Genomic DNA, 17682 nt, shown 5'->3' with positions numbered 1-17682 from the left:
TTTTAATTCAAAACATAGAAAAATATAAATGCTAAATCTGAGAGGTTCCTTATTTGGCTGAAGACACTGCAGAATAACTGGTTAATATGGTTAACATAACTTTGTTATGGAGTCCTTGAGTCAGCCCTGTACGTTATGCCATGAGTTCAGTGTCTCTGCACTCTTCTGGCAAGCAGACCCTTAAAGGAGTCCACACAGAAAAACACAGACATGTTCCTCGTTACTTTCTTGGATGTATTTGTGAGCGTCCTTAGTTTCTTTAGGCTTCACCTTATTCCAATTAATAGTTAGAAAACTAGGACAGGGTAAGATCTGAAAGGTGTATTTTTGAAATGGCCTATTTAAGTCATCTGGTCTTATGTTCTTCCAGTTGGGTTTTCATGCTATGAAGATTCCCTTGTATTTTCTAAGACATTATTCCAAAGCCTGATACTTTTTGTTCAACAGTTTTTTTTCTTAATACATGCATAATTTTTCTATGCCTATGGTTCTAATTTTTTCCCTTTATTCTTCATTTGTTCCCCATATTCTGGTGTTTACATCGTAAATATTACTAGATTGCTATTTACAGTCCTTTCTCTGAAAGCTTTTAGATATGTCATAAATGAGTTTACACAGAAAATTAAATAGTAACCTACTACAAAGCATTTCTCACCTCAGAAACTTCCCTAGTTTTCATCATATGGTTCTGGTAATCTGATGCTCAACTGACTGTAGTATTCCGTGTAGGATCATATGGGAACTGTATAAGCTATTAAAATGTACAGTCTGCACTATCTCCAGATGTGTATGTGCATGCAACGCAAATTTGTATTGATCTTTGCAGCTGTGTTGCAAGATGTTGCTTATTGACTGTCTGCAATCCCTCCTAGATGCCCTTTGTTCTTCATTTCTTGAGTTTTTCATCTCATTGTGGACATACGTGAGGATGTTTTCTTCCAGATGAATTCAACTGTTTTTGTAGTCTTCTAGTGGTCATGCCTCCTTTTTGTTCAGTTATATCTGTGGAAAGCATAAGTTTTCACTTCTCCCACATCCTTTAGGAAGAACTATAACACAGAATCAATTCAGCTGTCTTTTTTCTGTGCTTTCAGAGAGGGTTTAGCAAAATACCTAGTAAAGTGATTCAAACCATGCTGCTCAGTATACCTATCCACTGGTTGCCAGAACTGGGTACCTCAGTGGAGGTGCATCCTGGAAGGCAGAGAGTCCACACCACCAGCATGGAATCTGTAGCCTTTGCATTAACCAAAGAACTTTCTTTGGTATTCATGATTTTCTCAACCAGTGGACTGTTTCATTTCTCCATCTTGAAGATAAAATAACTCTTACTCAAAATGTACTATAACTGAGCTTTGTGCTGCCCTCTCCATTTCCCTGCAATACCTTGCCTGGTCATTGGCTTTACAGGCAGCTATGTTTGGAGAGGAACACAGTGAGGGAAGGGCCTGCAAGAATCCCAAGAGAATGATCTTATCCTAGTGTTGGGTGTACACAGTCTTCTCAGACCATATATGCAATAGCCTTTTCTTCCCCAAATTCCCATTGTTATAACCACCATTTCTGTTTCAGACGTGGTGTTAAGCAAAAAATTTCTTTCACTACTGATGATTTTCTTATAACGTTTCCAGCCTTTTCAGACCAAGTTGAAACAATATTTACAGCATCATTGTGTCAAAAGTTATTTTTATGTTTTATTGTTTTCATTAAGTATTTTAAATTCGTATAGTATTTTAAATTTTATTTAATTTTTATTAAAAAGCTTGTGTGTCTTCTGTAGCATTTTGCTGCCTAGAGTAACATGGAATGGAGGGGGCAAAAAAAGGATTTGGGAGATCTGGTGTGTCCATCGTCTGAGATAGATGTTTCATTTCTGTCAGGTTTTATTAGAACACATACCCACATTGCAGAGAGTTAGAGTGGTTTGGATGCTATGGGGAGGGAAGAAGGAGGGAGAGATTTTGGTCAACGGTCAGATATTTGCCCCAAGTCTTTCATCTGACAGTGCCTGTGTCTTTCCTGTGCTGATCACAAGATCATTAGATTATATAGGAACACAATTAGTGAGGCTGACACTGGCCATAAAATTCTCTGTCATGTGTTGAGATTACTATGCATTTGTAAACTCCTACACCATTAGCATAAATTGCCAGTTTATTGGGATGCATAAGTATCTTGCTTTGAGTTCATTCTCTTATTTTTTTGCGGGGTGCCCTCTGTGTTGGGACTGATATTTTTGTATTTGGGAGTACTAATGGAAAGTCTTGGAGAAGATCCAGCCAAAGGTTTAAAAATGGCTATTACTCTAACCCCAAACATTTGTTATTTCATTGCTCATCCTCTCTTCTCAGATGTCTTCCTATGAATGCAGTATGACACATCAAAAAAACCCAGTGAAGTCCTCCAACAAATATTTGTTCACAGTAGGTGCATGATTCATGAGGCGTTGTTCTGCCAGCATATGGACATGGGGATTTTTTGTCCTGTTTATTATTAACCATTTGAAATCTTATAAACTTCTATAATATTGCACTTCAGTGTCTGTACTGGAGACTACAGAATTTCCTTTATTTGAGATGCTATAAACAAAGTAATTTCATGAATCACTATGCCATAGGGACTAGTGTAGTTATTGTTTTTAATAAAAGTTACTGGCATCCTTAAGTTTTTGCTCACTAATGGGTGGAGATTTAGTGTGGGTTTTCTCACCAAGGCCTAGGAAGGTCCATGATGTAAGTCTTAGATAGTCCTAAGTGGATGCCAATCAGTAAAGGTGAAATGCATTTCACCTACATTTAATGGTCTAAATGTGACTTTAGATGCACATGAGCAATTTGCTCTTCTGTTTTCTTTTTTCATTAATAGAAATAGGCCTGTGTCCAGAGAGTGATTCATCTGAACTACATAAACTACCTAAAATAAGGATGAGATGATTACTCTCTGGTAGTCCCTAATACTTTTCTGAGGAATAGGGTGCAGGAATCCTAGATGAGGTTTAGAGGTGATACCAAATTTTTACATAGGTAAAAGCAGTTGGGATGAATCTTGCCAACAAAGACAGCCATAGCATTCAAAAAATATCAACTCAACACTTCAAATACCTTCTACTACTCTGAAATGGAGTGAGAGTCAAAGAGAGTAAGAGTGAGAATTGACATGCACCACCAACATGGTTTTTAGCACGTATTTCTGTGGAATGTAGAAGCAATTAATTAAAACTACGGTCCTGAATGAAAAAGGAGTCTTCTCTATTCAATGTAAGTATGAACACAATTGTACCTTATACCTCATTGACTAGTTGCACAAAATTGTTGTGATTGGCTTGGAATGTAAAATGGGCCACAAATCTTGTGATAGTTCTTGTACTGTTACTTTCTGAGTGTGCAGAAGCTTCAGTTTGGAAGGCATTTTAAGAAACATCTTCTGTTTCAGAAAGCAGGACTGACACTTTACCAGGGAATGAGAGTTTGCTGTACTCTGTTCTATTGAAAATCCCTGCAGCAATCCTTAACTGATGGTGCTGAGAAACAGAGTGGAGCAAACTGGTGAAAGTAGCTATTTCTGCTACAGTGCTTTCCACAGGTCATCCAGCTTTCTGAGATCCATTGTCTATTCTGGCTGTAAGACAAATAGTCTGTGTTTTCTGAAATTGGGGTTAGACCTTATGAACATGTTGTAGTCATGTTTTGAAGATTAGATACTGTAATAATTTATCTTCCTTCAGTAATGATTTTGAAAAGTGTCCAGGTTCCTATGTCTCTATAACTGCTGCTGAAGTCAATGGTATCAATCAGAAAGTGGCTTATTGCAAGGGGTTCATTTCAGAACTGTTTTTTGTCACTCTATTTTATATGATCATAACTCACTTTCTTACTCAAGTGAACACTAAAGTTGGTTAATTTCCATTTTCCATAGCAATATTTTCAAACCACAAATGGTTTCATTCTCTTCTCACTTCAGATCAATATTGACATGACTTCTGTTTGGTAGTAGTGTCAATATCATTAGGCCCAGGTGCATTATTATAAGTTTTGTTTAAATTCAGGCTAACTTCAGCTTACCATGCAAGTTTTCAATATTATCTAACGTGGTGCTATAACTCTTACAGCTAATCAACAACTTGTTCAAAACATACTCCAGAATTTGTATTTAGGACTTGAAGAATCTGAGTTTTAAATCATATGCAGTAACTCTGTTTATGTGGTTTCTTTTGCTTTGCAAAGCCAACAAAGTCTTTAGCAAATTGCTGTTTTATGTAGATTCATAGGCAATTGACCTTATTTTGCAAAGCATGTACAACATAAATGAGACATTAAGATTTTGAAGTTTAATATGCAGGAGAGAGAAAAGAAACCAAATTATATAACACCTTGTAGCAATAAATATTTTATTTTGGTTATGGTATGACATTCAATGACTGTAAGCTTTACAAATCAGGATTTCTATTCTTTGCTTATGCAGCTGCTCCTTTACATGTTTCATTCACAATGTTTTCTCGTGAAGTTGCAAGCTGACACTTGCCATGTTTTTTGTTCATTTTTCTCAGAGCTCTAGGTTGGAATGACATAGTCTATGAACCGTGTTTGAATCTGTGAGCTATGTTTGATTTCTGTAGGCATAGGTCCAACATCAGTATAACTCTGTGCTGTCTTTTTCTGAAAAAATGCAAAGCGTTTTAAAAAGAGGTTGGTACCATTAGCCCTATTTATTTTAGTTATAAAAACAGAAGTAGGTCTTGTGTAGCTTTGTGGCCTACAGTCAGTTAAGCAGTATTGCATGGGTTTCACTGGGAACTCATGGAAGCAGGACTCATGAGGTTTTTGAAGTGGTTGTAGGATTTGAGGTCTGAGTCATGATGGGCAGTTCTTGTTGTGTTTTATTCAAATTTAAGGTATTTCTTATAACTAGGATCTTGAACCTGTAGCACTTGAGTTCTGCAGCTGATTCTCTCATTGACTTGGGAACATGGTCAACATTTCTGTACTTCAGAGTAATATAAATGAATCAGTTAGCTTCAGTGCAAGAATTAAGTAATGTTTGGAGTTGCTAAAGTGAAAAGAATCTTATTATTTACCAATTGATGTTTAATATTAGTAACTTTAAATGCTCTTTATATTGAAACAAAGATTAATTTTCCTCCACATATACAGCTTGAGACTTCTTAGATCACAAATTAATAGAGCAGAAGTATTTCTGATCTTTGTCTAACTGAGAATTGAAGACTGATTTTTTTTTTTTAAAAGGTGCCTCATAATTTTCTATTTCCTTCTTTCTAGGATTTATCATTTTAACCCAAGGAAACTAGAATGGACAAATAAACAAACAAAATCCCTGATATTTAAGGTAAAATAATTGAAGAAAAATTATTCTTAAATGAAAGATAATGAAGTTATTTGAAAATTAACTGTGTCTGAAAGAATAATAAAACTTTCTGTTGCTGTTTTAGAAATAACTTTTATATTTTTCAACTTTCATCTCCTTTATTTCAACACACATGATGGAATATATTGAGATTTACATATGGATATTTTATCTGTCAATCTATCTAATTGTGTTTTGAAGGTTTTTATCAGTACACTTTTCCAGTACCTTATAAATCATTACTTTAACATTAAATATATCTTGCCTAGATATCCTGACTCCAAGTATCTGTGTTGAAGTCTACTGAAAGAAATGGGAATCCTTTGACTGACTATCAAGGATTCAACATCCCAAACACATTTTGGCTTAAATTTTGTATTTACTTGGACACAATGATATGAATCAAATTTGTGTCTTTCTTAAAGAATAAGCTGTCTGTTAACTATATCAGCAACTACACTGAAAACAGAACTAGAAGAAAGCACAGTTTAATAGTGTTAATAGTATGGACACTTTATACTAATTCTGACCCTTATTGCAATTTTACTTTTATTTTTCATATTTAGATTTAATCAAGGAATTAGATTGCTGTTATTTACATGCTGAAATATATTGACTAATATTTACACATTTATGTACTGATATAAAAAACCCCCGATTAATACAGATTGAAAGAGCTGTCCTGCATTATTCCTCTTTATGAACTCTAATTTAGACACCTTAAATACTTACATGCTCTTATCCATGTGCCTGGTTGATTTTAATGATATAAAAGTGGCAGAGAGACTGCAAATGAAATTCCTCGCTCAACAAGTCATCCAATAATTATTTCTCCGAAAAATTGCTGAATTTTCCTAAAAAGTACCTCAAATGATTCCATCAGGGGTAAATACATTTCTGGGAGGCAGATTGCAGAAGTTTAGCTTTTTATTTTCAAAATTAAGTCAGAAAAGCTATTCAATCAATACTGCATTGTGATGAATATACTTTTGATTGTAAATGCAGTGTTTCTTTTGCACTTGCCAAAGAAATGAGGTTTTCCAAATGACAAACAAGGAAAAACAGCCTGTTTCAGAGATATGGGAGGGGCAAAACTATGTTTCCTCCTTTATTTTTATTTTCCTCTGGCGAAAGCCAGTGAAGGCATTTAGGGAAGAGATCAGTCTCCTTAAGAAATGACCAGAGATCGTTGGGAGGGAGGGAGAAGAGATTGAGGGAAAGTACAAAGTGCTGCCATTGGAGAGGGCCAAGATAGCTGAATCAGGGTGATACAGACTTTTCATTATCAGAAACAATTGCTCCGTCAGGAGCAACATGGGACTTCATGCAATGTTTTTGAACTCTGATAGGAGTGCATTACATAACTTTTGCTTTGTGAGTGCTGGCAACCAGCAACCTACAGAAAGACACAGCCAAAAGCACTGTGCTCAGCTGCTTGCTTTTTTTTTTTTTTTTCAAAAATCACCTATATCTGGGCCAAACATTAAACAGACCAACCTATCTTTACCCTTTCCCCTGCCCCCTCCATCAACAGAAGCCTGGTTTTCATCACAGATTAATAAATGAAATCTTTTATCATTTTGCTGTGCTTCCCACAGCATTTTGGTAGGAGTTAACAATGCTCTAAGTCAATATTGCCATAGTGCTTGAAATGTCTTTGTGTGTTTGTTCACTTGAAAGAGTTGTGGCGGTGGGATTAGAGAAAGACTTTTAAACCGTCAGTGTGTACAGCCTCAGAAACTTCGAGATGATTTTGATCGCATTTGGTTTGACAAAAATCTGTTGTGGAACTGTTGCTATTGCTTTTGTCTTTCAGTTTTATAATAACAATATTTTTTTTAAAAAAGAGCCCATGTTATATCTTCTGCTGTCTCCTGAAGTGATTATTTATATCATTTGCTGTTAAGGAAATATGTCTAAGTGCTGAGGAATTTTAATTAAGCAGACTCAGCTGGAAGAAATAGCTGTAGGATTTCACAATACTGTTCTGAAATTATTGGCAGGCCCAGAAGCCAGGGAAATTCTTGAATTTTGGGGTTTTACCATGGTGGACATAGCCATTAAATCTTTCTTACTTGTTTTCAAGTCAATGGTTTTGTAGACCATGTTATTTCACAATTGCTGTCAGTGGTTGTTCCTCTTTCTTACTTTCTCTTCCATCTGCCCTAAAAAAGATACAATTTTAGCAAAACAAGCAGAACCTCTTCCACATTTCTAAAAGAAGTGCTTATTGGACTAAACACCATAGGATTTCTTTGTGTTCAGATGGGTTATTTATGGGAAAAAATTGGGGTTTTTTTCCTTGGAGGTGGAGGCAATTCTGCTGAGCCCTTGAGGGCAACCACGCTGTACGTATTTACTGAATTTGTGAAAAGTTAATAGTTAATGGCATATATTAAATTCTGCTGTAATATATCCTTTTCTGTGTAGTATGCTTATCAAAAAACAAGTTAAAACTTTTCTGTGTTGTGTAACTCTAATTCTCTGTTTATATGGTAAACACTTCTCTGTTTTGCTTTCCAAGGGCCCTCTTTCCCTGCCTGCCTAATCTACTGTTGCTAACAAAAACGACAGTAACAAACCAGGGAGGAACAGCCTTCTCTGGCCCTTTGTTTTCACTCTGCTGGGTGAACACCTGGGTTTTTTTTCCCTTTGCCTTTTCTCTTTTCTCCTTTTCTCTTCAGGGAAAGGAAACCATTGGTATGTTGCACTAAGGAAAGGTGATTGAAAAGTGGAAGCCCATACTTTTCTCTTCAGCAAGCGGAGATCTGTTTTCAGCCTGATGTTTGGTGAAAGGAAGCTTCAGAGCTGCAGGCCAGCTGCCAGGAATGTCTGATTTCCTTTCCACCCACTCCTATGATCCTCCCTTTTGGCAGTGATTACCGATGACCACAGCTGTCATGCTAGGTCATGGTAAGCTGTCAAGTAAGGTAGTACATGAGATATACAAGGCCCAGTCCTTGATCTGTGCTGAAGAACAAGATCTTAAATTGAATCTGGTATCAGCCAGTGTGTGAGCATACCACAGCAAGAAGCGTCGGGCTGATGTCAGCTTGTCGTTCCGGTTTCTTGAGAAGGTGGGCAAGCAGTAGGTGCTTTTCTAAGCTTTACATAGCTCATAATATCCTGAAGTATGAGGAGGGGTTATAATTTAGTCAGAACAGCTGATTGTCAAGAATGGACAAGTCCTTCCAGCCAGCTGAAATGAGAAATAGCACTTTGCATTGCTCTCACCCAACAAGTATGTAAAAATACAGGACAACTCCATAATCAGTGATCAGAACAAGAGCATTCAGGTGGTTGTGCTGGATGCAGCACTCTATGGGTGACTGCCGGTTGACATTATCGATGTGACTGAAAATCGACACAGGACTGCAGGCTTCAGAAAATGATGGATACTGTTGTCAGGGACATAACTTCTCAAAATAGGACTTGCACTCTACGTAAGGCAGTATTTTGTTAAGCTTCATATGTTCAGTGCCAAGTGCATAAGTGTCTTCTGAAGAGTTAGTATTTTACTACATTTTATACTGTTATGCTGGCTTTAGAAAGTGCTTTTTGCTGTAGCATCTGTTCTGCTTCTAACGGCACATTAAATGACATGACTAAAATCCGTTAGGTATTTGCTCTGTATGCCTTCCTCCACAGGGGGAGGCATTTGTGATGAAGTGTTTGTTTTTAAAACATATAGGAACAGGTTGCTTTCTGTTTCCCAGAGAAAAAAAGGTCAACACTAGAGGGACAGAAGGTCATAAACACTGTGATTGTCCATTGTTTTTGTGGGAGTTTTTTGCCACTTTAGGCTGGCACAGCCAAGGAACTTGCCTTCAAAATAGCCTCAGGGCATGTGGATGTAGGTGATGCTGATTTCTTTTGGTTCTCATTTTAGATGACTCTTGTTCCAGTTGGGAGGTTGATCACCTTAGCAAGTTCCATCTGAACTTCATTTGGTATGATTTATTTCAGAATAGTAAATATAATTTCAGTTGTTTTGCTCTCTGTTCTCACAAAACACCTATGGCTATGTAACAAATCTTACATAAAATCAAATTTGACTTTATTAAGCTCTTACACAAGGTTGGTAGAAAATTCCAGGAACCCTCTGGACGAGAGCCAGTTTCTTTACAGATTTCTCCTGGTCAAACAAGGCAACTAATGACCACTTTCAAAAGGCTGGGGAATCCACAGCTACAGCTAAGAGGGGTAAAAAAATGTAATAAATAAACAAGTCTATATACAAGCCCTTCCTCAGGAAACCAGCATGGGAAGCACAGACATTTAGAATGACAATCCAGCGTGTTTTGCCAAAGAGAGACTTTCCAAAACAGCTGTAGAAATGGTTACAGTTTCCTTGAATGTCCATTTTAATAGCATTATAGCCTCAACTGTTTATATTTTAATCTAATAGTTTTCATGCTGTCAGCTGTATTTATTGTAATTGTATAAAGTTTTAAACCTACGTAAGTAACCCTTGAGAGGGAGTGACAGACTTCAACAAACACTGCTGCCCATGAACCTGGTTACCTTCCAGCCTCTGTTCATTCAGGTACAGTTGGTCTTGAGGCTGTGACAGAAGCTGTTGTTCAGTCTCCCTGTGGGATACCACATTTGCTTCATTTGTTCAGAAAGCTTTTCATAACTGTCCCATGTCTGGAGCACTCAGGTGGGAATATACTTCCTCTCTTTGAATAATGGTTGAACTCCCAGTGGAAGAGGAGGTATTTAAATAACTGTGTTGCCATGTAGAGTATCTCATGATTTCAATCCTCAGAGTCCCTGAGCTATCTGAACACATATTTATAATCAGCTTGGTGAATGCTCTCTCTGGCTATTTATCAGCTGTGACCCTGTGTTTCCATTTTACAAGTGCAACTTAAGAATATGGTATGTCCTGTCATTAGCAGATTTTTTTTTTGTCTCCAAGAACAAAAACTTCCCAACAAAGGACAAACCTTCTTTGTGTAATATATATACATTCTTCTCTGCTTTGCTGACTTGGACTGTGGAATATAGTTGCTGAGACAGGACAGGATTTCTGTGTCTGGCCCTCACTGCCATGTTATCGAGTTTAGCTCTAAATATGGAAGGACCTCTGTCCATAGTGTTGAACTCCCCTACAGTCCAAAAACCCAATTTGACTTTTGGGAGAAGTCTCTGGCCTATACTAACTTATGAGCTGTGGGTAGGAGTTAGATATAATCTGGCACTCTCCCAAATCCTAGCTGACCCAGCCTACAACTGTGTCAGGGCTGCTCCACCACTTTGACAGGAAAGATATTTGATATTACTTAATCCACCAGGATATGTACAATTCTTAGCCTTAAATGGACCCATCTGTACTGGATAAAGGGAGGACTCAAGCCCTTAGGTGAGACTCAGATACCTAAATTTCAGTTCAGATTGAGAGTTTGCGAGGCTATTTGCAGTCATCATGGTTTCTGAAAGCTCAGAGACACAATTTTGTGAATAATTTTTTAAGTATCACTGCTTTTATTCAGAACTAATACCATTTTGGCAAGACTGAGTGTCCTGGTATGGTGAAAGCACCATCAGAAGTCAAAAAATGGGCTTCCCTGATTTGACATCTTCTGAAGAGTTGGGTTTAGTAGGTCAGTGGTGACATCAGTGGTTTGAGCACAAAAATAAGCAGCTGTGGCTGCTTCCATTTAGGAGTGTGGATAGTGATGGTGGTGCAATACTGAGCTATTTGTCAGAACTTCCACCCAAGCATTCAAAGCTGTATCCTTCACCTCAAATAAGAACAACCAAAGCTTACCTGGAAGTGCTCTAGGGTTTTCTGCTGAGTGAGGGATATATTCAGGACCCAAGGGTGCTGTGGGTGTAAGGTTCTGATTGCCTCTTTCCTGCAAAAGTCTTCTGCCCTCTGTGCTATAGTTTAAGGCGAATGATGATATTTAGACCAGCTGCTTTGAACAAAAAAGTGAACTTGATCTAGCCAGCCTCACCCAAGGGGATGAGTGAGACCTGTGAATATGGAAGGGGTTAATGAGTAAATCCTATGATGAACAGTGAGTTTAAAGAAGAGCTGTGGTGTAGAGAAATGAGGAATTCCTTACAGACTTGTCCATTTAGCCTTTCCTTCGACAGCTTGACCAACTGAAGAAGCCTCTGGCTGCTGGGAATCCCATCTCCATGCACCTATGTGCCTTGCGATCACACAGGGGTTGCAACCTGGGCTGGAACTGCGCAGCCTGCTTTGGAAGCTGGGCTCCTGCACCAGAGGTGAGCATAACATCACCATAGGAGAGACCCACTGAAGATGCATGCAGCATTGACCCAGGGAAACTGAAGGCAGGTGTCTGATATCCTTGGTAATGCCTTGACTATGAGGCTGTATGCACCAGGGTACATCATGTTACTGTAAATAAAAAGTGATGCTTTGGAGTGATGATGTTTTTGTCTGTCTCAGCTGAACTTGTGCTAGCAAACAAGGAAATTCTTGAAAAAATGTACAGAGACCTTCATATTCTCCTTCTATTGACTCTGCATGAGAATTGTCTGCCCCTTGCAGCACAACTGCATTTTACTTGTCTTGTCAGCCAGTCTTCCCCTCATAATTGAACAATATTTGTATCTCATATTTTTTACTGAGTAACCATCAAGCTTCAAGAGAGGCTTTATGGACTAAGATGGCTGTGTTGGTCAAAGCTTATATACTCATCACAGCAGTAACTCAATAGGATATCAGAGAATACTGAATATCCACTTTTTGAAGGTTGTAAATTGACTTCTGTTGGATAATAAGAAATGATAAACTTTTGAAAGTTTAGATTTACAGTTTTAAACCAAATCTTTGCTCTTCCAGCACGATATTATTTGTGGAGGGAGTGTTAGTTAAAAATTGTGTTTAAGAAAAACAGAAATTTTTGTGAAATGTGGATTGACTCATAATTTTTAACGACATGCTAAAACATTAAATGAAAAAACACATATCTATTAAAAGTGCATAAAATTCTACTTGCTTGCTATCCAAATAGGAATTCAAATGAAGTTAAATGGATGTAAATTCTGTTCAGACATACTTCAGATGGTTCATATCCTCTCCTACGTGGGATAGGATGTGAACCAGATTTAAGAGAAAACCGCTAAACTCTTTGTGAAGAAAAGCATTTCATTAGGGTGAAGGATTGAATTAGAAATGACTGTATTTCTCATGAAGGGGTCATCAGTCGTGAAGTTTTATTCTTTGAGTGCCCTCAAGAGACCAGGCAGATCTGATCTGTGAGGAGTGCTGCTGACTCAGGCTGCTGTAGGAAGGCGTTGAACGACAACCAGGGAAATCTCTGACCTTCACTTTGCCGCTGACCGTCACTTGGGTTTTCCTGCCTGGAAGAGAAGCAGGGGGTTGGGGGAGCTGGGGAGGAAACAGAGACCAGAACATTGACCTCAATCTAAACACAATACAGAAAAAGACAATAAACTCCAGGAGGAAAAACACAGGAGTGATTTACCTAGGAGGAAGTGAGAATATTAAATTCTTTCAAGTAACTTCAGGAGGTGTAATAGAGGAAATCTATTGAAAACACACAGAGAAGACATCTGTCTTTAGCCAGCAAGTCCTATGACACACAGAAGTGTTAGGTATTGACTATATAACTAATATTTTACAGCTGATTAAGTCTGTGAATGCTGTGGGATTATTACAGTCACATTACTTTTCTGCCTCTGGAAAAGTAGAGAGCTTATAAACAGTAAAAAATTCATCCTAATTTATCTGTTCATCCGAATATCCATTCAATGTGGCAAAATTGTAAGTCCTCTTCTCTGGTGTTGACAAAGACTTTTGATGTAGATCAAAAGACCCTCTCCTCTCCCTCTCCATCCATCTTTCCCTTTCCCTCTCCTCCATCCTTCTCCATCTCCTCCCTTTCTCCTCTCCCTCTCCTCTCTCTTCCATATACCGAAAAATGTTGTGTTTAATGCCGAGTAGAACTGTAACTATGAATTGCCAAAAGCATAGTAAGATTTTGGTTTTTCTGCTTTTCTGCAGGGTTTGCACGAGAGTATCATGTTGGTTTTAGATTTTGACAAGTCTTCTGCTTTTGATGCTTATCCTTACCAGAGAGTGACAAGACCTTTTTACCATCACAGCTCTTTTCAAAAGACATGAGAAAGCATCTGGAAAGCCAGATTTTAACAGTGGGCAAGTTATAAATGGTAACATACAGAATCACACTATGAATGAAAATTATTTGATTTTTTTTCATTACAGCATTATATTACGCTGACTCTGGTTTCCGTGTACTAGAAGCTTGTATTATATCTTTATCGTATCCTTAGGTTCCTAGACACAGAGATCAATTAACATATGTCAAGGGTAACTTTTACAGTCTAACTGCACCTGGCTAACTGATAGCACCTACAGATATGGACAGAACAGAGCACCAGAATTTAGGTATCTTAAAGGAATTATTTCCTGTCAGATGATGAAGATGAAATAATGGAAAGTATTTGCTTTTTGTCCAGTCTGTTGGGTTTGATATTTTTATAACTCTTAACCCAGACTAAATCTTCAACCATTTTGAACGTGAAAAAAAAAATAGAATTTCTGTCTTTCTATAAGGTACACATTCATTAAAAAGGAAACTAGAAAACCATCTTTAGAGTAATTCCTTCTATAAGAAAGAGACAACACCCCCAACTTGTTCCCTCCGCCCCCACAAGCTACATCTTAAAAACACAATTCTATAATTAAAGTGAAAATAAATTTTACTTTGTCTTAATTGATGCCATATTTACAGGTAATTGCGAATGGTTTTGTTTATGTACCTAGTACATTGTGCTCATGTTCAGTGCTGTAAAAGGAAAAACAGTAAAATTGTATTCTGCAGTGTTGAAAGTAGTTCATTTCAAGGAAAATAATGAATTTTGTCAAATTGACAGTTATGACTAAATGTGCCCAAGCACAAGACACCGTGAGTAAAGCAGTATGGTTGTAAACTACTCAATTTTCTTCCCAAAGCAATTTGAGAAAAAGTGTCTTCAGAATCTACCATGTAGCATGTGGGTAAAGGAAGAACATACCGACAACTTACTATGAATGTGTCTCATCATTCCATACTTTGGCACATCTTTTCTTTGTTCCCTATACTAATATTGTGACTCAATATGTGGAAATATATCTTACCATATCAGTATTTACTTGGTGTTAACCGTGTTGAACAATGGCTTTATAAAATAGGGAACTGAGAAGGCTTTGAAAAGAATCATTGCTAAGTTTAATGCTCTGTTTACAGGCCAAGAATGAAAGTAGAATTTAACATTTTGTTTATTGCTTTTTCATTAAGTATCATTAAGGCTACTTGATGTGTTTGGCCAGCCTGGTTATCATTCCCATAATTAAAAGAGTTCCAAAGTGCAGGAATACTTCTAGGAAAACAAGAGAATTAGATCAGTAGAGAAGATTTGATTTATGAACTATTGTCTCTCTTATATTGGATGTCTTAATTTAGGAAGATCCAGATATCAGATACGTAGGGATTTTGTAATAAGTGCTCTAAATTCAGGTGCACTGTGGATTTAATTTCACAAAGCAGTTTACTACTCTTCTAATGTCTTTATAGTTGAGGTAGTCTGTTTGTAGAGTCTAGTAAGTGAATCAACTGAACTTAATGTGCATGTCACATGTGATGGTATGACCAATTTAAAAGTCTTTGGAAAGTTCTGTATTTCTTCATTACAGAATATAAAGTTATTTGTCACCTCTGAGTTACCTTGACTCTGAGTCTTCATTCAAATGAGCCCCAACGAGTAACAATATTTCTGAAACTGCATGGTGACATAATAAACAGGGCTGAGAAATTTCTAAAGCTCTTCATGTTCTATTTCACAGGCCTGTGTGTTACGTTTTTCTCATGCGCTCTGGTAGCATTTGCTGTATGTGGGAGTCTGCATCAGCTAATGGCAGACTTAGCTGCACCAGTGTGGCAGACCTGTGATTATATACTGAGACTGGAGAATCATCATGGATACAACCCTGGACCTGTACCTAATGCTAAACTGAGAATTATGGCACCTCAGTGACATGTACTTGAGCAGGAGGAGGGTGTGCTGTGAACCTTTGATAAAGTCATGCTCCAGCAGGCCATGTGCCCTACAGTAGGATCTGGGTGGAATGTTTGGTTGTGAGTTTGTCTTAAAAAAAACACAAACCAATATACCAAAGGAAATTTTGTACGCAGTTGGCATCTACTTCCAGTAAGCAATGAGAAAGTAGGGGTACGTGCCAAGTCTCCTGGCAATCTTTTGTGTTTGCCTTTCACACTGTGCATGTAGAAGTGCATAACTTTAATACGTAGTTTTTATATTCTCAACCTGCTCTGTATTTCAAATGGTGAACAAAGAACTGTGTTACAGGTAAATTCTAGAGAAGATAAAGCAAAGCAATCAAACACTAGAGGTAAATCAGGGTAGAGGATTTCATATTATGGGGCTGAGAAGATAATGCAGACACATAGCTAGAGAAGTGGGATGGGTACTGTGTGCATGACCAGCACTTCCAATATGATTTTGTCCTTAAAACCACTGGCACTGCTGAACAAACTATGTTGAGTAAATTCAGCTCCATTTTTGATTGTTATAACTGTTTCCTTCTGATAATCTAAAATTAAATACTCTGTGCATTCAGCAACAAAAGCTCAAATTGTAAACAAATCCTAGCTGTGCATGTTAAAGAAACCTCCTTGTAAACCAAATGTCCTGCTTCCATAGAGCATCATTGGCACTTGCTGTGAGATGTTTGGTCTGCTAACAGACTGCAGCAGGACAAGGAGGACATGGGGACTTACTGGAATACACCTAAGGAGTAACGGCTTATAAAGACTTGCAATAAATAATGAATGCCCAGGGTAATATTCTTTCTAATGAACATTTTAATGATTACTTTTCCCCAGTAGGGGACTTTCAGACTTCTTAACAGAGGCAGAGAATGAACTCTTTGTGCTGCGGCTGTCTCTCTCCATCACTTTTTGTTTTCTTCTCGCCTGTCCCTTATTGCTAGCTGCCACTGATTCACTCTGCCTCCAGCTGTGAGGGTAAAGTTTACAGTGTCTTCAAAACCTGCTCTTTGTTTTCTTAAGTTAGGGTAAAGCTTGATGGGGGACAAAGCAAAGTGCCTCCCCTGCCCACTGGAGTGCTCTGGGCAGCATTTCTGTGACTCAGCCCTGCTCCCTACATCAAGCATGAAGTGGAAACAGAAGAACCAAGAACTGTGTCTGCAGTAAGACACTGTCCCAGACTGTCCTGGTAACAAGATGAAGATTAGCTCGATAACTTTTTAAAATGTCATCCAAGGCAAATTTCAGACATTTTTACATAGAAGCAATGTATCCCCAGAGCATCCGCACTTTATACATAGCTCATCTTTTTCTTTAGATTCTTTGGTAGATGCAGGCTTCTTTCTTTTTTTTCCACATTTTTTCCTAAAATTTTCATAGGCACTCTGCATGATGAAAAATAACTTAATGTTCTGCCCTACGGATCCACCAAACTTCATAATAAACAGCAAATATGAATATTAGTTCTCTATCAAAGTGCTTTGTGTTGAAATTCAGTCCTGCTGGGAGACTATGGCTAGCCACCTTTAAATGGTTAAGAACCGTATTTTTAACTGGAGTTAGAATATTTCCTAAAGGAACCTACAGTCTGGGATGGAGTCCAGATGTACATTTGAGATGGCTAAAACGGAAAGTCCTGATTTTTTATTAGGCATGCCATTCAGAGTGCAAAATGAAGTGTGAGCAAAGAAAGCATGTTGTCATGGCAACAGCAAATATAATTTAGTGCAACAGGTTTTGGTTCTGACCTGAAAAAGGAACTATTTGTCCTGAAAGTCAGCTTGTAGCCCATAAAAGTTTTAGAAGACAGTAACTCGTCTTCACTAAAGGCCAGCAGCTGGAGAGATGGATCCCTCAGAGGTTTTTAGTGAACAAAAGAATCTAAATATTCTAATCATTGTTGTTCTGGCATAGATGTGCAAGAAGGAATTGCTTCAATAATGTGTCTACTGCTCACATGATAACAACCTGCAGGCAACCTCCTAGGCACAGTCTTTCTATTATTTTTAATAGAGTATGTGATGTTTGTAGAATTGTAAGACACAGTGAGACTAAATACTTTGTAGAAAAATGCACATAGTGTCAATTATCAGTATTAAAATTCTGGGTTTAGAAATTCCTCTCTCCCAAATTTATGATGAATCCACAATTATGTCCCCACTACTTGTTACAACTATTCAATGGAAAAGACTGAGAGAAGCAGCAAGTTTGGGAAAGCAAGCTGTTTTCTAGATTAGTTTATTAA

At 37.7% G+C, this 17682-nt stretch overlaps 1 long non-coding RNA gene across 2 annotated transcripts in view; it reads left to right on the top strand.

Annotated features, from left to right (window-relative positions):
- LOC113946428 overlaps positions 1-15209 on the top strand; it is a 185562-nt gene extending 170353 nt beyond the window's left edge. For both annotated transcript variants that reach the window (XR_003527425.1, XR_003527426.1), the window contains exons 6-8: positions 5277-5343; positions 9251-9311; positions 13373-15209. This is a non-coding gene — a long non-coding RNA (uncharacterized LOC113946428). The remainder of the gene's footprint in view (positions 1-5276; positions 5344-9250; positions 9312-13372) is intronic.
- The last annotated feature ends 2473 nt before the right edge of the window (positions 15210-17682 follow it).

This window comes from Corapipo altera, unplaced genomic scaffold (genome assembly GCF_003945725.1).
Source record: "Corapipo altera isolate COAL_440 unplaced genomic scaffold, ASM394572v1 48b, whole genome shotgun sequence".
Classification (NCBI taxonomy): Eukaryota; Metazoa; Chordata; class Aves; order Passeriformes; family Pipridae; genus Corapipo; species Corapipo altera.
Note: the sequence above shows the minus strand (reverse complement) of the source record. Positions and strands in the feature narration are given on the sequence as shown.